This window comes from Ambystoma mexicanum, chromosome 8 (genome assembly GCF_040938575.1).
Source record: "Ambystoma mexicanum isolate Mex_15411 chromosome 8, UKY_AmexF1_1, whole genome shotgun sequence".
In the NCBI taxonomy this organism is placed as follows: Eukaryota; Metazoa; Chordata; class Amphibia; order Caudata; family Ambystomatidae; genus Ambystoma; species Ambystoma mexicanum.
In genome coordinates this window covers 835,757,118-835,784,221 of record NC_090929.1, presented here as the reverse complement: position 1 = coordinate 835,784,221, position 27,104 = coordinate 835,757,118, and positions in this window count along the sequence as shown.

Sequence of the window (27,104 nt, the reverse complement as noted above, 5' to 3'; positions counted from 1 at the left end):
CTTCTGAAGTACAGTTTTGGGTTTTCCAGTGGCACTATTTGCAGGGGTCCTCCTCTGTCTTCGACCCATGTTAGCAGCTTTACCACTCTTGGCCAAAATGGTTTGCATAGTCTTTGTGAATTTTCTATTGCTTCTTGGCAGGCTCCAAGGACCATCCAGGTTGGGCAGATCATGACCCCTTCTTCCCATCCATTTGGGGACACTACTGACCCCCAGATCTGCATTTGGCCTCGGTTCTTCCAGATTTGAGCTTCTTCAGCTGTTTTCCCTTGCACATTCAGTCTCGGGTTTATTTCCCATCTTATTCCTGATCTTTTGACGTCAGGGTTCTCATATCTAATCACATGATTCTTGGTGTGCGCCCCGTTTCTCGTTTTGATGTCCTGAACATAACCGTCTTCATCAGGGAAATCCTTTTCGTTGGCCCATATCAGGGAGGCATCTCTCCCCATAAACTGCCCTCTGGTGTTGCACATTGCTACATGTGACATGCATTGTGCAGTGGGGGCATCAACTTCTATCACCACAAAGATTTTTGACTTGCCCATGCTGTATGGCAGGAGTGCACAGACGAAACATTCCCCTTCTGATTGTCTCCTTCCAACTTCCTTCATGTGTTGGTACCAAATGTTGTTTCCTAGATGGGCTGTGCTGTCCAAGTAATCGTTTAGTTCGTTGTCGGTTTCAAATGGGCTTCTCTTGTTTCTTAACATTTTTCTGTAATTGGCTATCACTATGTCTCTGAATACGTCCATACTGCTCTTCCGTTCGGGTAGGCTCTCGGGTACTATCCTTGGTGGGGCAGGTTTCATTTCCTGCCCTGCAGTAACAGGGGGATGTTTTGTGTTTCTTTTCCTTCCCTCATGCATTCTTTTGTAGACCTCCTCCCACCGCCATTGGCTCGTCATCTTCCCAACGCGTGGCGGCATTTTAGGCCTGATGCTTATTTCTGGCTTTGGAGCAGGTGTGCTCGTTATTACAGTTTCTGTGGTTTTCTTGCTCAACTCCTCATGTACCTTCTTTGCTGTAAGTATGAGCGGGAACACATATTCAACCAATGCATGTGTTTTTTTTCTCAGTAGGTTCTTTAGTGGCTTCTTCCGGTTCTTTGAGGGATTCTGTCATGCCCCCTCTGCTTGGGTTCTCACCTGGCTCCTCTTGTTTACTTCCACTATTGTCTGGAGCCGTTCGTTCTTTAGGCAGTTTTTCTTTTACTGTTGATTTGGTGTGAGGTCCCGTAGCCATTGACACTTGCCCTTGTTCGTGTGCATTCAGTGTGTGGGTGTGTGCTGTGGACAGTGCTATGTTATCATTCATTCCGAGCTGACCCTGTCTCCAGCTTTTCTCATCATTCATAACCTCAACCGTGTAGTTGTCACTATTTATTACATTCAGTTTCAAGTTGTTTGCTTTGCCACCAGCTTTTCTAGGAAAGGGATGACGATATATGGTCTGGGTGCTTTTGTGGGACCCAGATATTCGTTATCTGGTGGATGCACAGACAATGGGACACTCCGTGCACCAATAAGAAATGCAGTTCTGATAGTTAGAGACAAAAACACAATAATAATCACTATGCATATGCATATAATGGCTTTAAACGATAGCTTGCAGCATCTCCTTCCAGTGAAGTGGGGGCGCCCCTCCGCGGGTGGCAAAACTAGGTTACTGTTCTGGGCCCCCATGCCGATCAAGTCCATAGTCAATAGTTTATTTCCTTTCTTACTTTGATCTCGTTGCTCAAAAAGGTTCAGCAAATACTAAAGTGACGAGTATTATTCAAATGTCCCCTTTATGGGTGTAACCAGTAGTCTCGAGATATGCGGCACAGTACCGTTTAGCTAGACTATGGAGAAAGGTTAGGCTACCGTCTTTATCATATCATTTTCATTTTGCATTTCTATAATAAACACAGTCCCAGGGCACCCCTCCAATTCACCATGGCTCTGAGGACATGCAGGAATCTGTTCACAATGACACCATGAAGAGATGGATTCGCTACAAATCACGCAAAAATAAAATGTTGAAAAAATAAAAATAAAAATAAAAATAAAAGTGAACATATGAGAAGGTAGGAAGAAATAAGAAAGATGTTGAAAATGGAAAACACGATGGTGAAATTCTTGTGTCCGTTCCTTCCAATTGGTCGTTCGTTGACACATTGAAGAGTAGTGTCTCTCTCCTCCATCTGCGCCACGGCAGAAAGATGATGAAAAATAGAAGAAAAATACAGAAATTAAAATAAAAATAAAAATAAAATACGAACACGATGTGGTTATCCTTGTTCCCGCTCTTCTCAATCTGTCCTATGTTAGCAGAATGGAGAACTTTGTCCATGTTTTCTTACTCTGTCTTCGGCGGAAGGATGATGAAGAGTTTTATCGTGGATCTCCCCCCCCTAAGGCTCTCCTCAGCAATGGATGTCCGTAATTGCTTCTCAGCTGCGAGATGATAGCTCTCAGGAGCCTGTTGAGTTGCGCGATCTTTGCTGGGTCGCTGAGGAAGATGGGCACGTCGACAGTGATGGGTCTACCCACTAGATCCGGAAAGTTCTCAATGAGGTAGAAGAAGACTAGGAATGCATATCTCCTATCTTCTGGTGTCAACGACATTCGCCCTTACTTTCTGGCCTCTAGATCACAGGCCTTTTTTTGTGCCATCAACAGTCTTTGTACTTCCCTCGATCTGTCCCTCGGCGAGCAGTCTCACAGGAATCTCCTTAGGAATTCTCGCTGGAAGTTGGACAGTTCCACTTGGAGCATGATCCCGTGGAGAAGAGTCTTCATGGGTAGGACATTAACTGGACCTCTGAGGAAAGTGACAACATCAGCATCAGCAGGCCTTCCCACCATTTCTGGATAGTCTGTGATTAGTCTAATCAGGACATTGTGGGCTAGCTGCGTGTCTGCAGGGGACAGGGACATTTGCTTTGTTTTGCTGGGTCCCGATCACAAGTCGTTCTTTTGATGTGAGCAGTTTTTGCACTTTCCTGCTGCGTGGATTGCTACCACATGGTTTAGTTTATACCACACTTGGTTCAAAAAGTAATTGTTTCGGGGATCTCTGATGAAAGTCAGTGTATCTGTGGTTCTCCCGACAAGTCCTGGGCACTCCTCTATGATTCAGAAGAATAATGTATACATTATTTCATCAATGATCACTTGGGGTTTTAGCATTAGTCTCTTGTTCACTGTGCTCGGGCAACTCGGCGAAGACCTCTGTGACGACAGTCGGTAGTTGCCTGATTACCTTCTTGTTTTCTGGATCTTGAATGTAATTTCCGATACTTGTTCCTCTCCCTATGAGTGACGGATATGTTAGGAGCATGAGCTGGAAATAGGTGAGTACATCCCACTTGAGACTTCTGCCGGGATGTACCATAAATTCTGTGCACAAAGTCTTGGTACTGGATGCTTTAGAATAATGTTTTTTGGTTCTCAGAAATGTCTTATTTTACTACTTATCAGAGTCTTAGAGTTCATGTTCAATGCTTCGTGTGGTTCAATGTTTTCGAGTTAACAGTGTCACTGCGGTTTTGGAATATATGATTCTCCTTTTTACCCTGCACTTTTGGCTGCACACAGTGTTTGCTTGGTTTTGTCTCTTTCTGTGCATAAAGGAAAAGTTCAGTGTGGACACGATTTTCACAAACAGGCTCTTTTCCTTTCTTCTCTGCTCATGCATCCTTCTTCCTCGCCATATATCTTGTCTGCACGTGCTGAGATCCTTCCCTGTTGTCTGTAGATTCCTCGGAGGTGGATGCAGTAAGAGTGCTCTCTCCTATAAACAGTTTGATGTCGTTTAGGAAGATCCAGGCTCTTCTGCCCTCGAGTTTGACAGCAGACGGGGTGCAGTCCTCTGCGATGAAAGGGCCATTGAACCTTGGCTCGTCCCATTTTTTCCTTGTAAAATTCCGTACAAGGACGCTGTCGCCAGGGAAGACAAGGGCCGCACGAAGGCTGTGAGCTGCGCCTGCATCAGCACTGTCTGTTGCGGTTTGTGCTGTGCTGTTCCCTTTACGCCGTGGCTGCAGCTGGTCTGAAATGACAGTGGCGCTGGATGTGAGACAGTCAAGGTGATCCTTCATCTCTGCTCCCAGAACCTCCCTAGCCATCTGGGCATCACATCTAGCCCTGTCCCTGGGGGTAAGAGGGGTCCTCATCCTTCTACCAGTAACAATTTTGTGCAGCGTAAGATGATGGTCGGAGCCTGGTTGGTTCTGAAGAGCATACAATGCCAGTGGTAGACAGTGCAACCATCCCTTCTTTAATGTGAGCTTCAACTTGGTTATTCTCTCTTTTAACAGGCCGTTGAGCTGCTCACATATCCCATTTCCCTCTGGGTGATACACTGACGAGAACTTGTGCTTTATACCAAGCAACAAGCTAATCTGCTCAAACACTGTATTTACAAAATGGGGCCCATTATCTGATTTCATTACCTCGCACATCCCCCACCTAGGGAACACTTCCCTCACCAGAAACTTTGCGACACAGGCTGCATTGGGGTGTGTACATGGACCTGCTTCTATCCATCTTGAGAAAGGACACACCACCACAATTAAATACCTGTACCCATTACACACCTGAATCATATCGACATAATCGATATGTAGGTGCTGGAATGGTCCATTAGGTCTGGGAATGATTCCTCTCACTACTTTTAATGTGTGCCCAGAGGTGAATTGCTGACAAATTATGCAGTTGACCATAAAGAATGCAACATGCTCCGCTAAATTCGGCGTGAACCAGTCTTCTGCGAGCGTTGCAGCAAGTTTTTCTTTTGACATGTGTAAGGGGTAGTGGAGTTGTCCTAACGCTACCTTTAGAAGGGTGACAGGCATTACTGATGTACCAGTGCTGTCTTGCCTCCACAATCCGTCAGAGGGGTTTAAAGAACACCCTCGACGCTTCCATAAATGTTTCTCCTCCTGAGGTGCCTCCCCTTGGAGCTCCATTAACTGAGTCTGCCCCATATTGCTATAGGCTTCTGGTGTGGCTCGCGCTACCATCATTCGTTCATGGGTACGTGCCACCTCCACGTCCATGATTGTTTCATTCTTGGATGCCATGCGCTTGGCTTCCATGTCCGCTTCATGGTTTCCATGTGACACACAATCTGTCCCCTTGGTGTGAGCGGTGCATTTCACGACCGCTATGCACACTGGGAGCTGTAGTGCTTTTATCAGCCTATCCAGTAAGGCTGCATGTTGCACTTGCGTGCCGTCTGCTCGGAGGTAACCCCTCCTTTTCCATCGTGCTAAACCTGCGTGCACGGTGGAAGTCACATAGGCGGAATCACTACACCGTCACTTCCTGATCTGCATGATTTTCGATGGCGAGTATCAGTGCCACCAGTTCTGCAGCTTGGGCTAAATAGTGAGAGGAAAAGTTCAGTGTGGACACGATTTTCACAAACAGGCTCTTTTCCTTTTCCTTTTCCTTTCCAGTATTTGCGCACTGACGAGTACCTGAAACTCTCCATTCACCAGGTGTTTCACCACGGCTACGCCTGTATACCTTTGTCCGTCTTCTTGGTCGATTCTAGAAGACCTGTCAATGAAGACGACCTCCCCACTTGGCAGGGCGTTTTCCTTTACCCATGGGATTTCATTGTAGAATTCTTCATAGTTTGCACAGTCATGGACTGGTTCACCCTTGGTCTGGTCCATTTTACATCACACTATTTTGATCGATGGATTAGAGATGATCATCTCATAGGCGGATGCTCTCTGTGATGTCAATGTGCCTTTTGGCTTCTCCAATATAGCGAACAGTGAGTGCTTGACATACAATGTCATGGAGCACCCCATCACAATGGAAGATGCCTTCTCGATGGCAAACGCGGCAGCGGTCAGATTTTGTTCGCATGGGAAGTGGCCCCTCATAACTGGGTCCAGACTCCCGCTGTAATACGCTAGAGGTTTGTACCCCAGCGATGTTCGTTGAGCAGCTACTGCTGTCATAAAATTGCCATCGGGATGTGAGAACAGATAGAATTCTTCTGCATAATTAGGGATCCCAAGAACTGGGGCCTTACAAATTGCCCCCTTGAGTTCTGAAAAACCCTTTTCCATTGCCTCAGTCCACTCGATTTCTTCCTTTGTCGCTTGGGCCTTCTTCAGGGCTTGAAGCAAGGGCTTGGTGTAGGAGCTGTAGTCAAAGACCCAAGCTCGGACATAATTGCACAGGCCTAAAAAGCTTTGCATTTGCTTGATCGTGTGTGGCTTGGCCGTGTTCATGATGGCTTCAGCCCTTTCTGGGGTTATCTTTTTTCCTTCATGAGAGATTAGAAGCCCTATGTACAGCACTTCCCGTTGACAGTATTGCAACTTTTCTTTATCAACTTTGTACCCCTTCTCAGCTAGTATCGTTAGCAGCTGGACAGAGTCACTCCTGCATTGCTCCTCAGTGGTGCTGCAGATCAGAATGTCATCTACATACTGCAAAACAACACTGTCTACCGCAATATTGCTTAGGTCCATTTGCAGGACTCTGTTAAAAATGGATGGGGGCTCACAATATCCCTGTGGCAGCCTCATGCTTTTCAGGCGCATTTGCCTAAACGTAAACGATGTCAAGTCTTGCGAGTCACGATGCAATGGAATTGAGAGAAATGCATTTTTCAAATCGATCACTGTGAAATATTTTGCCTCAGTGGGTATATTACACAAAATTGTAGATGGGTTAGGGACTACAGGGAACTCGGCTTCGACACTGTCGTTTAATGCCCTTAAAGCCTGGATTAAACGCCAAGACCCACCCTTCGATTTCTTGACGGGATAGATCACTGTGTTACAGGGTGATTCTGATGTCACTAGGAAGCCCTGTTCCATCATGGCAGAAATTGTCTTCGCCATCCCCTCATCCGCTTCTCTGGACATGGGATAGTGTCGCGCTCTTGGTAGGATCGCTCCTGGCTTTAGTTTGATTTTCACTTCTCCCGCCCCCTTCAGGAGTCCTACGTCATAAGGCCCTGTTGTCCATACTGCGACAGGCACCTGGGCCATGTCCTCCTCAAAGTATTCTGGGTGTACCATCGCCAGCATCATTCTCTGTGGCACTTCTTGTTTGATCATTTTGACCCAGAATATGAGACTTACTTCCACTCTTGTCTCCTCTAAGTCAGGATATTCTTCGAACAGATCGTCATCCGTGATGTCAGTCACTCGATACCCTTCTTCAATGGTGATAATAGCGCACCATTGCCTTCCTTCGTCATCATATCCTTCTACCAGGACCACCTTCCCCTATACCGCGGCAGATTGTATTTCCAAAGGAAATATTTGTCCCTCTTCCTCATGCATTGGGTATTCTTGGTCTGAATAGAAATTCATCAGGGGTTCTCATAGGTTTGTCTGCGAGGCCTGGCAATCACGCCAAGCACTCGTACGCCATATGCTAAAACTTCTGGCTCCAGCGGTATAGCTCTCATGGCTGCATGTCCAGAGTATGCTCTGATTTCGCACACATTAGAATAGTGCATCCCTGGCGTGGAGCACACTATACCATCCTCAGTAAACGAGATTGTCATATTCAACTTTGTCATCAAATCTCGACCCATGATGTTATCTGGGGACTGACGTGAGTACAATAAGGGCACATTCATTTCATGCTCTCCCACTGAGACTGGGAGTGTGTCTGTAAAGGGAACTCTGCTATGAGCTCCAGTGAAACTCTGAGTATCTATAGCCTCGCCGGACAAGGAAAACTTGCCTTCTCGTATGCACGAATGCATCGCACCCATGTCAACTAAGAAGGAATATTCTTTACCCCCTGTGGTGAAATTTACCCTGGGTTCCCTATTAGGGTCTGGTGTCACCGAGAGGATAGAACACATCAGAGTTTCCGTGCGCTGTCCTATTTTATGTATAGGTTCGGCCCACTGTAAGTTTGTGGAATACCCCCATTCCCGGGGTTGGTTCCTCCTTCATTGTTCATTCCTTGTGGCTCCGGCGGTGGTGCCTGTTGGGGCTGCCTCTGTTGCAAGTTCCCCATGTTTGAGGGTTTAAAACCTTGTTGTGCACCTTGCTGCAAGCTTGCTCCCTGCTGCTGCACTATGTGGCCCTGCGCACTGCCTTGTTGCAGGGCGGCAGGCTGATTCACCATACCTGCTCCCATTCCTTGGCCATTTTGCCACATGCCTTGGTTTCTGCACATGCGCGCCACATGTCCTGTCATCCTGCACAGCCAGCATACTGGCGGTGGTCGGACCATCTGCCCATCCGGCATGGCTTGACCGCTCATCTGTTCATTCTGAAATCCGCCTTGGTTATTTTGAAAACCTCCCTGATTACCATGGAAACCTCCCTGGCCACCTTGCCATCCTCTTCCTCTAAATCCTCTACCCCTCGGGTAATATCCCGTATTCGCTTGGTAATTTGCTTGCTGCGTGCTGGGCTCGGCTGGGCTGGTCAACATGGCTCCCTCGAGAGTATACTTCGAGAGCTTCTTTTGTACCAGCTTCACTTCTTCCCCCTTACGGGTTGCTTCCTGTTTTCGGTTCTTTTCTTGTAACAATCTGCAGTAGTGTGCAATTGTCAGTTGAATTTCGGCCCACGGTTTGGCCTCGATGCCTACCAATTTCTTGAGCTGTTTTTGCACCGGTTCAGGCAACCCTTGATACAGTATGTGGTAAAAGACAGGGGTAGACTTTGACCAAGACTCATGCGTTTCGAGCACCCACGCGTCTTGAAAATTTTGGATATAAATCAACGGATCCTCTGACTCTTTCATTTTCCGAGTCATTATAGCTCCCATGCCCTATGTGTCTGGGTACAGCGTTCGCAGCGCTTTCCACACTGCTGCTCTACAATTATGAAATGGTGCACCGTCATGGGTAGTGTTAGTTATCGTTACACTTGGATACCCAGCCTGTTTCCACACATCGTCAGCCCTTTCACCAAGTATGGCGATCAGGAGGCCCTTGATGTCACCTATAGCTAAGGTAACTCCCCCGGTCATCTTTTCTAACTCGTGTATCCATTTCCCAGCCCCCAATGTCAGCATTGGAAGCTTATTTTTTAAGTTTTCTCGGTCCATGTGTGGCCATGGAATGTATTGCGGCCTCACTCCCCCTTTTTCTAGCAGCGTGAATTGAAAGGCACAATCTTCCTTTTCTTTTCCCCCACTCCTCCCGTCTACTGGCGGGGCAGTATTACCACCTTGCCGTCTACCCGGCAATGCCCCTAATCTGCCTGTATAGGTGGATGCTGGCTCCCCCCTCTGATCGCAGGGTGTACCCTCACGTTTGCCATGTGCCTTGGTAGGCTTCAATGTCCTAGGTTCAGATTCACTGGCGTCGGACCATCGTACCCCTTGGCCTCGAGGGATCGGCTTTTCACATCGCCTCCCTTCCTCCTGTGCATCGTCCTCCGTATCCCCACCGGAGTCAGACTCTGAATATTCCCAGTTTACACAACTTCTTGCATCATCTTCGTTCTGTCCAATTTCTAGTCTATCTAGGGACAGTCCCCTACTCCCACTACCTCGAGTAACATCCTCAGTGTCCCATCTCATCATATATTTCGTCAATCGTTTCCCTGATGCTTCTATTATCGAAGTCATCGTCAATATTTATCCCGCTTGTACCTGGTACCGCATCGCTTGCAGGAAAGAATTCTTCTTTGTCTTCCCATTCTACTGTAGGATTGGGTTTAACGACTACCCACTCCAAATACTCAAGATCTCGTGCCCTTTGTCTGTGTTTTTGTTCCAATTCCTCATCTATCGCCTTTTGCTTTTTCACTTCTTCTCTAGCCTTATCTACTTTTCTCATTTGTTAATTTCTACGTTCCTTTGCCCTTCTACTCTCCTCATCTTCCTGCTTTTTCACCTCCCTTTCGTGCACTCTCCTTTCTTCCTCCAACTTTAACATGTTCAGCCTGTATTTTTCATAGGCTGCATACTGTGTGCGACTGAGCGGTATTCCTTGCTCTTCGCGATAAAGTTGTTCTCACGTTAATCTATCCTTCTTTCTCGATCTTTCGTCCCTTGCTTCCTTCTCCTTTCTTTGCTCTTCATCGTGCCTTCCTCTCGTCGCACATCATCACTTCCCCTTCCATCTAGCTTTAATAGTATCTGTCCTCCCATCCATTCGTCTTTTGCGAATGCTGCCTCATCACTTCCTTTCCGCTTCTTTCCCTCTCTCTCTTTATCGAGAGGTGCACTAGCCTGTGCCCGATCCTTACTACTATCGCCGCGCCTCTCCTTATCCCTCGGGACTGTGGAGGCCAAATCAATTTCCTGCTCCTGTTCTTTAGTTTCGTCACTACTACATGTAGGTGACTCATATGCAGGGTTACTGTACCCTGTAGCTGCTTTGAGTTCTCGTAACGGGCAAAGACCCTCTGATTTGCTTCCCTCAATGACTGGTTCTGGTGGGGCTGGTGGCACGGTAGGCATCTCACCCCCCTCTGTACATACATTTAATATCCAGTCTGCAGCTGGTTCTTCTTCCTTCGTTTGCTCAAACATCTTCCAAAGCTTGAGAACAGCAAGGCGTTTCTCAAGCTTCTTGCCAGTATATGTGGCATCTAGGATGGTTGTCATGTGCTGTAAAACAGCCTTAGACAAGGACCCATTCTGGGGCCAAGGCATACAAATCTTATTGGCAGTACCCTTAACCCACTCCTGGCTATATTTCTTCATTTTTATTGCATGCTTGGGCAGTTGCTTGCACAAGTGTGCAAGTGGGGTAACCTCTTCCATTTTTTTACTTTGACACCAACAATATTTACACAATCTTTTAATCTTCCCACTAGTATGAGCGAGCACCACAACCGCAAGCTCCAATCCACTTCTTCCCGCCAAAATGTATACTATCAATTAACTCAAAAGAAACCATCAATTCACTGGCGATTCCCTCTTAGTTACAGAATCGCGTAAGGCCAAAATGCATTTCAATCAATCACCAATACAATTGTTGTACATTTAACATGCAGTAAGACACATATGACGGACACTTGACAGAGTAGAGAGACACCAGCTGGTCATACATGTACCTGCCTTCTAATTAATACCCCACCATGGGATTTGAACGAACCCCGTTAATTCCGCCTTTAAATGTAATCGTAGCCTAAATTGTCCCCCCTCTGTGGGCTCTGGGTTCACGTTCCTTCTGACCACTCTTTAAAGCGCAGGAACAAGGCGAAATCTCGTTTTTCTCTCGGGTGTCCCCCCGGTATTCTTTTACGTTTTAGCTCAGGTGCCCCCCTGGTATTCTCTTACGTTTTAGCTCAGATGCCCATCTGGTATTCTTTTACGTTTTAGCTCGGGTGCCCCCCTAGTATTCCTCTTTATATATATTTTTCTTTTTATACTCGAGTCATTAACTCTTTAAATATATACCCTCTATCCTGCCTCTAGCTACTTTATTTTTCTCTGCCACCCTCCGTTACCTTTCCCCTACTTACTCTAATGCCTATGAGACATTTGCCAAGGTAACGAGTTTCGTTGTCTCACTCACCGATCGCCTCTTTTCCTCTCTGGAACTTCAGGATCACTGCCCCTTCCTCTTCCCGCTTTTAACGTTTTTGTCCGATCCGCTGCCTGTGGGAATGAGAAGGGTTATGCTTGGAAAGGCGGGTTCCTTCAGACCCACTGCAGATTTTTTGAAATTCTTTACTCTATCATTGTCCACGGGGAGCTTCTCGGCCTACTCAGCCGGAATGGCGAAAGGACTCGTGATGTAACCAAAGGCCCAGAGTTACTTTGTGCCGTCTGTCTAAGGGTGTCTTATAACTATATTAATCCATTATCAATAATCGATGGCCGAAACCATCCTCTGCTACCAAGTGTTCACGAGGAGAGGAAATTACTGACGGGCCCATTGGTCGGTACTCAACCCCCGAGAACTTGTAATACTGGATAGCTGCACCACTAGTATGAGCGAGCACCACAACCGCAAGCTCCAATCCACTTCTTCCCGCCAAAATTTATACTATCAATTAACTCAAAAGAAACCATCAATTCACTGGCGATTCCCTCTTAGTTACAGAATCGCGTAAGGCCAAAATGCATTTCAATCAATCACCAATACAATTGTTGTACATTTAACATGCAGTAAGACACATATGACGGACACTTCACAGACTAGACAGACACCAGCTGGTCATACATGTACCTGCCTTCTAATTAATACCCCACCATGGGATTTGAACGAACCCCGTTAATTCCGCCTTTAAATGTAATCGTAGCCTAAATTGTCCCCCCTCTGTGGGCTCTGGGTTCACGTTCCTTCTGACCACTCTTTAAAGCGCAGGAACAAGGCGAAATCTCGTTTTTCTCTCGGGTGTCCCCCCGGTATTCTTTTACATTTTAGCTCAGGTGCCCCTCTGGTATTCTCTTACGTTTTAGCTCAGATGCCCCCCTGGTATTCTTTTACGTTTTAGCTCGGGTGCCCCCCTAGTATTCCTCTTTATATATATTTTTCTTTTTATACTCGAGTCATTAACTCTTTAAATATATACCCTCTACCCTGCCTCTAGCTACTTTATTTTTCTCTGCCACCCTCCGTTACCTTTCCCCTACTTACTCTAATGCCTATGAGACATTTGCCAAGGTAACGAGTTTCGTTGTCTCACTCACCGATCGCCTCTTTTCCTCTCTGGAACTTCAGGATCACTGCCCCTTCCTCTTCCCGCTTTTAACGTTTTTGTCCGATCCGCTGCCTGTGGGAATGAGAAGGGTTATGCTTGGAAAGGCGGGTTCCTTCAGACCCACTGCAGATTTTTTTAAATTCTTTACTCTATCATTGTCCACGGGGAGCTTCTCGGCATACTCAGCCGGAATGGCGAAAGGACTCGTGATGTAACCAAAGGCCCAGAGTTACTTTGTGCCGTCGGTCTAAGGGTGTTTTATAACTATATTAATGGATTATCAATAATCGATGGCCGAAACCATCCTCTGCTACCAAGTGTTCACAAGGAGAGGAAATTACTGACGGGCCCATTGATCGGTACTCAACCCCCGAGAACTTGTAATAGTGGATAGCTGCACCCTGTGAGGACAGGGTGCAGGATTCACATACTCCAGCACATCTCAAAAATCAGGACTCAGTAAGTTGGCAAAGTGAAGTCTGTTTAATGATACATACATCAGCATATGAAATCAGCAGCATTTCGTACACCTGTCTCGCTCCAACTTCCTCGAACTTTAGTCCAACAGCCGTTTTTATAGGCTAAACTCGTCACCATTGACGTCTAATTCTATAAAAAATCATCACACAATATAATTGGTTGGGAAAGATAACTTAAGTATATGTGTTATATCTGTATATGACAATAGAGCATGCAGATTGGTTAACTCTATCTGGTGGGCGTCTACCCCCATCCTTCTACATCACACGCGATGGACGTCACTATAAGTACAACGTACTATTGGTTACAGTGTCTATAGGACCCTAGATTACATGGTAAATTGTGATTGGGCAAGTTACACCCCTAACCAGAGGCTGGTATGCTCTGAAGTTTCGACTCTCCTTAGCTGATGCTCGCCTCCCTCTCTTGGGTTGACTTCGATTTCCCAGGCCTGAGCCGTCCTTTGTTGAGTTTCGATTCCGCTCTTTCCCCTGGCTTGGGCTTGGATATGAAACCCAACCAGTTAGGCCTTGGCCGCCTGGGCGTACTTCTGCTTTTACAAAAATAGAGTTGCACGTGTACATTGTGCCTTCTGGAGGTAGATATATGGTTGGTGCTTGCTGCTCTATCTTCTACTAAGCATTGCAAACAGTATCGATTTCTTAGCATCTTGCGTTTCAAGCCTATTTACACACGTTTAACAGGTTCGATTCTTTCATCTTGGTTCTTTCGCTATGACGTTTCTTACGTTTTAACATTGTGTTGTCCTTCGTGTCTCTTGCACTTGTTTTTGTGGATACACACGTGTTGCCTTTTCTCATGTGTTAGTATGTCTAGGCCCTTTTCTCATCATCGTTTGCCTTCCATCAGGGATCTTTGTGTCTCCTCATGGTGTGTCTGTAAATACTCATCATTTCGTATCAGCGGCTGGTATGGTTGCCTGATTGGGTACCGTGCTGCCCAGGGCTGTCTGCTTATTGGCATTTCAACAGGTACTGATCTTCTAATGTACACAGGGCAGAGGCCCAATGCGGCTCTCTGTTGGTTCAGTTGCTCCTCATACGTCACATACCTTGGCGAGTATTTTACTGGCAACTCGCACTGGGGGGCAGGGGTGCAGGCCATATCTGGGACCTCCTATACAAGTTCATAACAAGAAACACATAAAAGAAAAAATAGTGAACCTTGCAGTTAAAAAGGAAGAGTTATTTACCAGCCTCTCATTCCCTTTCTGCCTCACAGGCTCAATTACCGTCCAATAGTGCCTTTATTTCATTGGCACAGGCTCAAAAGACCTTCTGCTAGTGCCCTTGTTGCAACAGGTCAACACCAATAGGCGCGTTATTTTCCCTCCAACTTGGGTTTTACCCTTAACCAAAGATGGTAAGCGCCAGAGACCACCAGATACGTGTCAGCTGCAAATAAAAGATTCCAAAATTGATCACTTACATATATGTTAAAGTTTGCATATGCCTTGGTATAATACAGAGGCAAATTCGGACATGAAATTAGAATGTGACGTGCAGTTTCAGTGTGTGTTCTGCACAGCCGACACAAACACTGTTTTAAAGGTATGCCCAGCCAAGCTCCCCGTATACCAAAGACTGGCAAAGTGTCCAAATGCATTGATAAGGAAAATCAGATCAAGGCAGGAAAACACCACTCTATCAGATACTGCCTCGGGCCATTAGTAAAGCCCCATGAAAGGTATACTGTACATATTTATGCCTTCCTTCTAGCTGAGCAATGTTCAGACATCTGTCATATTTCCGGCACCCAGCATCAATTCTTTGCAAGAAGACAGCTACATCTTGTTCACAGGAGCACAACAATGCTATATCTGAGCAGTGTGCAAGAACCATGCTCTCCAGATCTTTAAACCAGACACTACACGAGTATCATTCAGCATGTAGCACACTTGAATGTGTTAAGGAGGTCTTGCTATCCCCGCCAAATTTTATAGCGACCCACAATTTACAGGCAGGAACCAACCAATGGGACATCAGAGATTACAAGCCCAGTTCCAGTCTTACCACCTCGACTGGAACTGAGCTCGGTAAGCCCAGCAGTGACCTCAAGATTTGACCCTCTTATTTAGGCAGCCAGCTAATAGCCTGCCTGGGGACACGCTCCAAAGCATAAGTGATCCCAGGAATAATTGTGGTCTTACAAGCAATCAATGTTGCCTGCAGAGAGCATTCACCCCACTTATCAATCACATTTTGTAAGACCAACCACGTAGACCAGATCTTGGGCTTTATTGAGTCATAAAGGTGGGTGGAGGTGGGTGTAGCCTTTTCCTCGATCCCCAGGTACCTTTAGGAATCAGTTTGATCCACTTTTTTTGATCCCAGTGTCCAGTTATGTTTGACACCCTTCTTTGATCTTTTACCAAAAACCATTATTTTTGTTTTTTGCATATTTATCCTTAAGCCATTCTCTTCAGCATAAGTTAATAGCTCGTTCGTTCAGCAATCGTTGTAGGCCTATTGGAGTCCTATCCAAGATGACAATGTCATCAGCATACGTAAGAGTGTTTTGCTGCTTCACCTCCATAATGAGGTGGAAAGTTGTGAGTAGTCGATAAGGCCCTATCTAAATCAGGCATGTACAGATTATAAAGTAATGGTGCCAAGGCACAGCCTTGCTTCAAACCCAGATTTGTTTCAATAGGCGGCGACAGAACTCCATCTCGAGACAAACTTGTACCGTTGTGTTACTATAAAGTTGTCTGATAAAGTAAAATAGCAAAGCGCCGATGCCTGACCCCTTAAGATTATCCCATAATTTAGACCGGATAACTGCATCAAATGCTGAACTAAAGTATACAAAGCAGACATACATATGGGTTTCTGGATACTTATAGACATCTGAGATAAGGGTCATAAGGACCCACAAAGCATTCTTAGTTCTAAAGCCCTTTCTAAAACCAAAATTATGTTTAGCAAGGAGATGTTGCTCATCTGACCATTGGGTGAGCAATTTAGGCAAAATACCTGCAAACATTTTTGAACTGGAATCCAGACTGGCCAGCAGCCTATAACAGCTGGGGTCAGTTCTCATGCCCTGTTCATACACAGGGATGAGGATAGACTCACGCCAAGAGCTGTGTTGTTATATGCAGTCTATGTACATTGATAATTAAGGGGTATAAGTAAAGTGAAGAAAAGTTATTCAAGGAGATCATAAAGTACAATTGACTAGCACAAGTCATGCTGTTGTTTTTCTATACGGCCTAAAATGTCCTTGCCTGGCTTGAGTGGAATTACACTTCTGTATTATAGCCCTGCAACCCATTAATGGCTGTTGTCTGAAGACTTGCTCTGTCTCCCCTTCACAGAAAAGCCACTAGCTGAAAACTTGTAAATTGTTTGGTAAATTATAATGGATGTCCCTCATGGAAAAGTTGCTCTCAAAATTTGCTGTGGCTCGCTCCCGCAGAAAAGCCACTATCTGAGACCCTGTCCTGGCTCTGCCTCATGGAAAAGCTTTTCTCTCAAAGACTGTTTTGGTGCTCTCTCCGGAAAAATATGATTTGAAAATGTGTCCTGGGTCACATTCACAGAAGATCTGCTCTCTCAAAAAATGTTCTGCCTCTCTCTCACAGAAAAGCCACTATCTAAAAAATGGTTCTGGCTCTCTCCCACAGAAAATTCACTATCTTAAAAATGTTCCTGTGTCTAGAAAAGCTTGCCTTTTATATAGTAAAGCCCATGTTTCCGCAGGACCAAATATTTATACTTATTATAATAATATATTATAATTAGTTGTGGTGTTTAGTTGACCTCCTTCAATCTTTCTCTGAGTTAAATATGTGTTCTTGCTTTCCATCAGCCATTGCATTCTCTATTAATGATCATCCTCCTCCACCTCACATATCAGAGGGTTGCCTGACTCTGAATTGCCATTATCCATTTCTGTGGGCAGAAATGGGTGAGTAAATTCTTAAAATTGATTTACATTTAAGAAACGCCTTGAACATTTTTGGCACTAAATTACGTACTTGTTTCAGGCATGATATTTCCAGCTGTGCCAGCTTTGCTTAGAGAATGGCTGGTTTGCAGGCACCGTGCCATTTTACAAGCTTATCTAAAAGGTGCAGGCCAGATCTGCTTCCTTTCTCTCTCTAGTACTTGAATAGATCATTGTCAAATGGTGTGGCATCTTCCCTAACAAAGCTGTCAACGGTGTACCATTGTGTTTCTCTTTGCATCTCTGCCTCCTTACTGTCCCCTCCAATTCCTCTTGAGCAAAGCACTGTGGGTGTCATGCCAGAAGAGCAAGGTCCAATTCTTTCAAGTACGGGGCTTTGGAAGGTACAACTCCCCCAAAAGGTGCAATGAATCCTTCTCAGGTTTTGTTCCAGAGTGAATCAAAGAAGTAGTGAGAGACTATTAAGGCAAGCTAGCTTTAGTCCAATCACCTTTAAAAGAAGTGGTCTCACACCACTTCTTTGACTCACTCTGGAACTTCACTAGACCTCTTCAGAGGCGATCACAGCGCTCTACCCACTACACATTGCACATTGGTGGCGACATTTGCTTTGGACCAGGACTTGTCATTCTGCTCTTGTATCTCCCAGGGCTGGGAAAGCATACCCTGAAAGAAACTCACCCTGTCCTTGAGACCTTGATTTGGGTCTCACAGCACCTGGCGGACCAGATCTGCTACGGTTCCCCACTCCACGACCTCGAACTTGGTCAGACAGCCATCAAAGCAAATTCAATGTCATTGATGCTGTGATATCCTGCCTGTGCTACTTTCTGGCACTCCTTTGTACCTTCGTACGATTTCTTGCACATAGAGGTCACTCGATGCTGCATCGTGCCCTTGCTGAGCCCGTCACCTGTGAGGCTCAAATATTCCGCTACATGGGGGGACCTGGCTCGAATCCATGGAAAGTCACTTGCCGGCTCAGACCAGGGGTTACACCTTGACTCAACTCGACTCATCTCTCAAACTGCTGCTTCACTGAACTCTGCATCGGAGCAGCAGGATCACCATTTCGAACAACAGCCACTGGTTGATTCAAACCACTGGAGTGTCACTCATCGATACTTCCCGTGGTTGCAACCTGACTGGGCCCGACCTCAAAGGGATCCTGGGCAGTGCTACCATATTTGAACCTGCTTGACATCCACTTGCTGTTTGGACCCACACAATCCAATGTACCTGAACTGAGCTTGATCCGCTCACATCACTGCTCAAAGCCGGTGTAGAGCTGTTCTATTTGGTTATTTTGCAGATGGTGTGTTTTATTAAAGTATATATATCTTAATATAGAACCTTGACTGGAAATTCCCTTTATTTTGGACGTTTATGTTTTGCTCTTTGGGTTGCTACTGAATCACACTCCTCTGACAAGCAAAGCCTTCCCTCGGCCCAAGTTACCACAAACGGTGAAAGAAATATATCACTTCACTGTGCCTTTTTTACCATTATGATTGTGTTGGCTCTTGGTTTGTAGCAGTATGAGGGTCGAGTGGGTATTTTAGACTTTACTCATCCTTGTGCTTTTGCAGGGCAGAATCCAATTTGTCACTAGTGCTCTTTTGAAACAATAATAGTGTTACCTTGTAGTGACATAAGTAGATGGTGTTAAAAGGTTTTTTTAACAGGTGCTGTTTGTTGCATCTATACTTTCTTATAACATGTGGGTTATATCTAAGCTTGTGCTGCTACTATTTGACTGATGATGTTGGGCGGTAGTGGTCACAATCCTCTGCCAAGCCTTCACAGTCTTCTTGTACTGCAGAAACAAACAGGTTTTTCAACAATAAGGCATCAAGACACTTTGGTAGCCTTGTCATTTTAAACCCAGGGTGAAGTAGAGTTGATAGCTTACAGCGTTCTGTGTCCACCAGTTTGGTCAATTGTTTTCTGTCATGAAGATATATGACTGAAACATCTCAGTTTCTTTGAAAGGTATTACTGTGTGTCTCTACTAGCTGTTTAAACAGATTTAATGGTGGAATCACTTTGCTTAGTATTTCATGCCTCAGCAAATGTGGTGTGTGGCTTCTTTAAAAGGTCTCTGAAGGTGTATTAGGTTCCTAACATGAGCCACTGTGATGAATTAAGCATAAGACCATCTACCATTGCATACTACAAGGTGCCCTCCTGTGCAGCCTTGTTTTGCTCTAGCATTCTTTCAAACATGTAAAAAGTGGATTTCGACCTTGTGGGAACAACTTGTACAAGTTGTTAACATGGTAAATTGGCCCTCATTACGACCCTGGCGGAGTGGGTTTCCGCCAGCGTTATTCGCGGCGGACCCGTCCGCCCTACTACGAGTTCCCGTAGCGCCATGGAGCCTTTCTCCGCCTGGTTTTACCGGGCGGAGAAATCCATGGCGCTAAGGGACCTCGTTGTTAATTACGCCACCGTACTTTACGGTGGCGTAATTAACGCCTTCCCCACTCCCATTATACCCTATGGGGCAAGAATGGGAATGGGGAAGGGCAAAATGGGGATTGGGGATTTACCGCTCCGCCAAGGTCGGCATGGGGTGGTAAATCCGCCAACCCCCATGGCGCTATCGGCGGCTTTCCGCCGTGCTCCGCGGTGCATTTAGCACCGCGAATTCCGCCAGGGTCGTAATGAGGGCCATTGTGTTTTACTTGAAAATGTGCCCATGCTGCCCATGACATCACAGAATAGCAAGAATGGTCACATACTGACTTTGCTGCTCCTATCAGGGTAACAGTGCTGGTATTCTCCTTCATAAAGTCATGGGCCCTCATTACGAGTTTGGAGGTAGCCATGTAGCTATTAGCTCCATGGCTGCCTCCAAACCAGGCTCCTTTACCAGGTTCCTACAATTGGGACTTACCAAGTCATTCTGACATAGGAGGACCCGGTAAGTCCTCCTTGCAGGAACCATTCGCCATTCCCATTTGAGCCCCCATAGGGATCAATGGGAATGGGGAGGGAGGTAACAACAGGCCCATTACAAGTGTCCTGTTGTTACCTCCCTCTTCCCCTCGCGGGACCCGGAAGAGACGTCTGGTTTTACCAGGCGTCTGATCCGGGTCCCGCAAAGGGAACCTCGTAATCAGCCCTGACGGAATGAAGGGGACTGGTCTCGTACCAGCCCCCTTCATTCCGTCAGTGCCTGCCTCGTAATGAGGGCCATGGACTACAAAATTCAAACAATGGGCAAAGCATGGAACATGACTAAAACTGCCCTTTTGCAATGTATACACTATGTTGCACTATGCATCTCCCTGTCTGGCCCTGCGGTGGAGAGGAGGGACTGGAGTGTCCTCATGAGTCCAGAAACATCGGCTCCAATGGAGAGGTTAGCCCTTTTGGGCTTCATAATCCAGCATCTACATGGCATTTAAAAATGGCCATTCCGTTCTCCTGCTGCCGCCTCCCTGAGCACTGCAGCCTGCAATGCCCGCCTCCAGAGCAATCCGGTTGGCGGCATCCTGCTAATATCAACATGCCCCATGGAAGCCGGCAGGTGACACCAGACCCCTTTAAAGGCCTGTGTTTAAGGCCTTTGGCTGATCTCCCTGTCTGGCACTATTCAGGCCTGGCCACCGCTCATCTACCATCACTTCCTCCAGTTCTCGCCCATGATCACGACCCAGACTTTCACGCTATAGTGACCAGTATGTCTGTCCCGTTACACTACTACTTGGTTCTGAATGCCATTGGTGAGCTTCTAGTCTTGCACCACCATCCGTGATTACTTCACCCGCCTCCTTGTCCGATGTAGCCCCGCTCCCACGGTGTGGCTTTCCCGGACTAGGCCGATGACAACCTCCACTTATTTTGCTTGCGCGTACTTGTGCATTTTCTCCTGCTTATCCAAATATCGGTCGACCTCAGACTACCTCTGAGCACCTATAATGATTCTCTTATTGTGAATTCCATGCTGATCAGAAATGTAACTTTTCCGACCTCGCCTTCTAACACTTCTTCATACACTGATTCAACTGTAATATGCTTAACTCTCCTGTTTTGGCACCTGCACCACATGTCTAATCAGCCTGTTACTGCTTGCCATTGCAATAACTCCTCTCCAGTCGTAACTCGACAGCCTCACGTTGCCTACACTACTGGCTGTTACTACATTTTGGGCCTCATTCCGAATGTGGAGGTAACCGCGCTGCTATTTGTGGGATGGCTGCCCCCAAAATCGTTCCGACTCCGCCCTGTTGAATGGAGTAATTACCGGTCCATTCCAAGGTTGGAGGGACCGGTAATTCCCCATTCACCAGGGCCCTTCCCCATTCCCATTTCAGCCCCCATAGGGCTCAATGGGAATGGGGAAGGCACTAATAATGGTACCGTAAATTACGGTACCGTTATTAGCACTAAAGTCCCTTTGCAGGTCCCGTCCTTAACGCCTGCTAAAAGCAGGCGTTATGGAAGGATCCGCAAAGGGAACTCGTACTAGGGCGGTAAGGGTTTAACAGCACCGGTCTCATTACCGGTGACCGTTAACCCTTACCGCCCTACTCGGAATGAGGCCCTGTGTCTCTCAACTCGGCAGCCGCATATTATATTCATTACCTTGTTTTGTTACCATTGCATGCCAGTTCATCTGTACTCTCCATCGTTCTGCACTCAGAGCCTATCCTCCTGAAATGTAATGTTTTGTCCCTGTATCCTCGTACTTTACTGGATACTTATCTTGTCTGCTTGCTTACCTGTTGTAGCCCCCGTAACACGAGGTGAGGCTTTGCCAGTTTGTACCCTCATTCAAATGCTGCTTTTACCCTCCTTTACTTGCACACCTGATATAGCCGCCCCGTAACATGAGGTGAGGCTTTGCCAGTTTGTTCCCTCATTCAAATGCTGCTATTACCCTCCTTTACTTGCATACCTGATATAGCCCCCATAACATGAGGTGAGGCTTTGCCAGATGCTGTTACTACCTACCTTTACTTGCATACCCATCGTAGCCCCCTGTAACATGAGGTGAGGCTTTGCCAGATGCTGTTACTACCTACCTTTACTTGCATACCTGTTGTAGCCCCCTGTAACATGAGGTTAGGCTTTGCCAGTGTGTGCACTCATTCAAACGTTGTTATTACCTACCTTTACTTGCATACTTGATATAGACCCCGTAACATGAGGTGAGGCTTTGCCTGTTTAAGCTCACATACCAATTTCGTCTCTTATGCTTGTCTGAATGCCTGAAGTAGCCCCTCGCAACATGAGGCAAGGTTTTGCCGGGTTGTATACGAACAACTACTTTGACTGTAACCAACATGCTTGTTCTTGTACTATACGATTTGCACTATGCACTTCCTGTAACTAGCGCCTAGATGCCTGTGAATTTTGTGTACTGATATAAATGTAAAAAATAAATAAATGCATTATCATGTAATGACATGTAGATTCAGCAGCTGCAGCCACTTGAATTTAACATATTACAGCATTTCTCAAATATGAATTGCAGAGTGTTTTTCCCAATCAATGAAAGCAGAGAGCAGCCATTTTCTGCATACCACTCACTGTGTTGCTGTCATAGGAGCGTTTCGGAGGCAAGGCCTTAGAAAAGGAGGTTTCTTGGTCTGTGAGTTGCAATAACCCCCAATGTGCAGTGGTGCACATGAAATCTGATGTTTACAAGTTGATCCACATATTGGTTCTTAAATGGACATTATAGCTTTCGCTAGCCCTCAGTGCAGAATGTACAATTTTTGATAATTATTTGTATAATTGCGGAAGTTGAAAAGTTGGGAAAACATCCGTCTTGGCATGCAGTAACTTGGGGCAAAGTAAGGGATAAAGTATTTGAAACCACTAATTTCGACAACTCTGAATGGCTGCATGTCTTTGCACACCAATCGACTGGTTGATTTCAGGAGTTGCTCTTTTCTAGCATGCCACTTATAATGGGCTGGTGAAGTGATTTAGTCAGCTTTGTGGAGCTGAAAACTAATGACTCCATCCTGTGTTCAATACATTTACAGTTTTTATACATAAAATCAAATAATTTACATAATTACATATAACAGTTACAACGTCATCCCACAATCCCCATTTCCTAAACCCAATACAAAGAACCTGAACATCATGTATATTCTCTAACCCCACTGGATATATTTACTAAACACAATAACCCTTTCACGTGGTCGCATTACGTAGACAGTCATGACTTCCTGAAATATAATTGGTCTGTTATCTCAAACAATTTTTAACAGTTGACTCACCCCATTTGTCAGAGAACTTTTAACCCAGTTTGTGATGTGCATAACCTCGATAAGATTCCAACAATGAGATGGAGGAGTGAAGACAGTGGCCATTCCTTTGATTGCACAATAGCTTCCTCATTGTCATGGGCAAGCTGGCGTCCTGAACTGCTCCTTCAGCATTCCTTCACAACACCTCATCATGTGACATACATCTTAAATCTTATGGCCTCCCTAGCACATATCCTGCTTTTATTCATAGGAACACAACACTAGTCAAGCTCTGCCCTTGAGCATCCATTGCATGTTTTTATTGGCTTACCCCATTCTGATCCTCGTAATCCTAACTGGACCCACTGGACATTCAAGAACAAGACTATGTTCCCCAGGAAGTTTGTCCCTCGCATCTGCAAATCGATCTAACCATAAAAACAAACCTAATGGCAGTTCATTCCATCTGTAAAATGTGTTCTGCTTCCTCCCACTTGCCTGACCTCAGTCATCCAAACACTTACGGAGGGATGGAAACAAAACCCCTGCAAACCAGAAGAACTGTGGCCTAATGCTCTAACTTCAATAAGCCTGCAATCTTTTAGAAGGCTTTGTGTAAAGGTAGAAGAACTTCTTGATACCACGATACTCTAACTACATATTTATCCAAAGTCATCCTAAGTCCCCATGTGTATACTTCACAAGCTTACCACATCCCCCTACAACAGCCCTCTCTACCGAAAAATCCTCCCCTCACATCCTGGAGCAATCCATTGCCAAGGCGTGGAGTTTCTAAGAGAGAAAATAAATGTTTACCACCCAACAAGACCACTCAGATCAAGCAGCGACATCCGTTTGGAACCAAAACCATACAACAAAACAAACTTTGGAGGATTCTCTTTCTCTCACCTTGCCCCAAAAAACTGAAACGAGCTACCAAAGAACATACGTAACACAAGAGATCACTTTCTATTCAGAACACTGCTCAAATCTTGGCTCTTCGCCCCATAACTAGAAGGAATGCCTATAGGGGCACATACGCAGCTCAAACAATATTCGGAGAGAAAACCGGTACACCCGATGTCCCTAAGCGAGCTTCGATAAACGGAGGGAAGTGAAGAACAATCTACGGCATATCATTTTACCAATTGAAAGATAGATAAAATGGAATCATACTAAAGAACGATTACGGAGAGATCAGGAGGTAAGGGTAAGGAACATGTTAACAACACCGTAGCCGACAAAGCAAACACAGGCAGCAATGGATCATCAACAGGGAATAGATAGGAAGGGAGTGGATGACTGTAAAATACAGCACCAATACTAGAGTGGGAGAAAATGGGTGCCTCAACCTGGTACACAACGGTCAGATATAGCACAGTTGGAAACTTGCCATGCCATCACTCCTAATAATTATACGGACAGACAAAAAAATGCCAACTCCATGGGACAATCGGCTACGTAGAACATGAAATACAAAGACTAAGAGACATAAAACCCACTAACCCAAAAGCTCAAATTTCTGCATGCATATCTCACACAAAAATACACACAGCCACCTCTTCACACAGCAAACCACATGCACTTCACCACACCACAACAACAAACAAACAACACATAACTTGCACCAACACCACATGAGGACTCACATTGGTCCGATTTTCACACCCAAGATCAGCGCACCGTGAAAACCGAGCTGAAGCTGCCAACAAGACACCCCCTCTCTCACTTTCCTACTCCCTCTTCACCCTACTAACCCCCACCTTGCCTTCTTGTTTGCAGATCCGCCAGAGCACCTGGGGACCAATTCCGTTGGTGACGGTGCACGGTACAAATACCTTTAACATTAACATGTAGAGCAAATACCACATTGTTCTCTCACTTATAAACACTGAGCTCCTCACAGCTCAATTCTATGTGCTACAAAATTGTACCCCAAACAATGAATTTGTGATTACATTGTTGCTCATTATGTTGCTACATTTTGCAACCTAAAATATATTCAAAACTAAATACAAAGTAACATAAGTGTTTAAACGAGCCGCACCATAGGCTAATACAACTTACGTAACGTAAACCTCTTTACCCTATCGGGACACTGTACTTGCATCCCAACACTCCCCCTTTAGTTAATCCATAAACTAATCTATTTACATCCCACTCCCTTATAAAGTCATCCTTGGGGACCCACACACTAAAAACATCACGCATGCTAACCACACTACAAGCATACTCCACTGGGGTACAAGACAAAAACAGACACCCTCTGTCTCTTCCACAATCTACGCAATGCTCTGTATAATTATCTAAATCTGGTGGAGAATACAAGAAAATACCAGGAGGACCAATATCGTACTCATCCTTGGATCTGTCTGTATGCCAACATGCTTTAAGATGGGAGTGACCTTACCTGCAGTCAAAGTAACCGACATCATAGTGGCTGTCTTAGGTAATTTGGCAGAACATTACCTCAAAAGTACCTTACAGGAGCAGAAAAGCACAAGCAGGAAAACAACAATGGGCACAAACATTTTGACAGTTAGAGCCAACCAAGATGGTACCCAAAACAACAAAGAGTCCAGCCATGTTTGCTTTTTTGTTCTAGCCTCAGTTTCCATGGCAATACAAAGATTATACAGCGCTCCTATGGCATGGGCTAAAGAGACATTATCTAGACCATTAGAAGGAATGTAGGTTCAGCAAGAGCTGGCGATCTTCAGACACAGCACTCACTCCATGGTAGTAAGGAGGTCAAGTGTGTAACGATTTTGGAGAGTCATCAATCGAATCGCTCTCATTTCCTCCTTGATGGCATTGAACTCATGCTCGGTATGGTTAGCCATTCGGAGCAGTTTATATCGAGTCACTTGAAACCATTTGGCATTCACAGCAGCCTGAACGCCAGGAGGGAGGTGAAAAACATTTCAGTCTTGCTGAACAGCTTGTACTGCTCTGGAATGTTCCTTAGTGTCTCTGAAGTTGTCAATGAAAAATAATTGGAGTGTTTATGTCTCTGGAAGGTCCCTAACATTGTGTGTTCTTCAAAAGTCACTGGTCTGTAGACACGTTGTAGGGGAAGGGGCCCAGATGTAGCTTGGGGTAGTACTTTAACAACAGTGAGATGAGCATCAGACACTACAAGTACTGGCAAATGCATGGTGGAAATTCTACACACTCCTTTCCAAGCTGGCGGGCGATGAAGATAGGCAAGGAATCCACTTGCCCATTATGCATCCATGATCGCAGAAGTCCTACCAGCAAGGTCTGCAAATCGTAAGCACTCACTACAGTTTTGATTGGTTCCCACTGGTACAGTGACATCACTCCTGAAACAAAAGGAAAAGTGTGTAAGCAACTGGATCTTAACAGGTTTTTCTTTTTGCTTCAGCCAGGTCAGTTTTTAATGTACACATACCAAATCTCAAGACTGTTTTCATTAATATGTGCCACTGCCTCTTCTGTGAACCCCCACAATCCCCCTACTCTGCAACTCATTAAGCCCTTCTCCCATCGAATGTGTGAAAACACACAACCTTCCAATTTCAACTGAGAGCATGGGCTGCACCTCACATTTTCCTGCTCCCTCCCATCCTTTTTAACACACTCATTTTCATCGATTGGTGCGACGGACGGTAACCTGTACCGATGTCCTTGAAATAGGCCATGTAATCTGAATAAGGCTAGATGCAATAAACATTGTGCTATTTGAGGCAGCATTTCTCTTGAAAAAAAACAGTCTGGGAGTGCCAGTAGCATGTAGGAAGAGGGAACAAATATAACAGGAATGTGTAGACCTCTCCTTTCCCACCTCTCTCAAGTGGTTGCACCACATGTTATCTGAATTGAGGCAATGCATATCGACAATACCATCTGAGACAACA